Source organism: Brassica oleracea, chromosome C8 (assembly GCF_000695525.1).
Source record: "Brassica oleracea var. oleracea cultivar TO1000 chromosome C8, BOL, whole genome shotgun sequence".
NCBI classification, from domain to species: Eukaryota; Viridiplantae; Streptophyta; class Magnoliopsida; order Brassicales; family Brassicaceae; genus Brassica; species Brassica oleracea.
In genome coordinates, this window is record NC_027755.1 from 30,528,725 (window position 1) to 30,529,901 (window position 1,177).

Sequence of the window (1,177 nt, forward strand, 5' to 3'; positions counted from 1 at the left end):
TTTTTTTTTTTTTTTTTTTTTTTTTTTTTTTGTTACTGGGCGTTCTCTGGAATTCCGGAGGAGTCGAACCCGTGTGCCTTGGGATCCAGTTCACTCTAGTGTTTTACCACTAGGCTATTCTGTCCCGGCGAGGATTGGCATTTAGAACCAACCATATAAAGATAGAAAATGAATTTGTTCTGCAGTTTCCAGAATTTCTTTATTCTCAATGGTGTTGATCGGTAGGTAAATAAATAATTTTGATAAGATGGGTCTAGCTCCCATTAGAGATGCCTATCTAGGAGATGTGGGCTTAATGGGTTCGGCTAATTATTAAGGCCTATAGAGAAATCAAATAAGGCTTAGCACTATGTGTAAGAAAAAGGCCTCGGGTGATTATTCAGGCCTTATGTCAACTGGCCCTTAAAAGTCAAAAGATTTGCGAAAAATGTTTGGTTATGATAAAGTACGGATCATGTATTAAAATATGAGGTTTTCGCTAGGGGTAGGCAAAAAACCCAAACCGAACTGATCCAAACCAAACCAACTGAAGTTAAACCGATCCAAACCAAACCGTGCTCTTTACATAACCCAATTGGTTCATGTTTTACTCAACCCGAATGGTTTGGTTTGGTTTGGTTTGGTTTGGGTTCAAACCAAACCAAACCAATAATCCAATATATTTTTATCTATAAATATATATATATGTAAACGTATTGTAAATTTTAGTTAAAGTTTTGTTTTCCATTTTTTCTTAACTTTGTTCAAACCAAACCAAACCAATAATCCAATATATTTTTATCTATAAATATATATATATGTAAACGTATTGTAAATTTTAGTTAAAGTTTTGTTTTCCATTTTTTCTTAACTTTCATATATTTTAAAAAAAATCCAAATATGATTCAAATAATCCTAATACCTAAAGATTGTACTAAAAACAAAACCTAAAAACTATAAGCATCTAAATTGTAGCAATCTCGTTTCGTTCATCTTCTCCAATTTTCTTTCTCTAAATTATGTAACAGTTATTATAGGATCAATAAAAACAAAAAGGTTGATGCAAATAGTATTTTAGTTAATAGGTTTTGGAATACTTACAAGTCTTTGTTACGCTAATTAGATTACAAATAGTCTGCTCTTTGCTTATTATGTATTTTTTCATTTGACGTGGTTAAGAGTTTTGTCATCGAGCTTG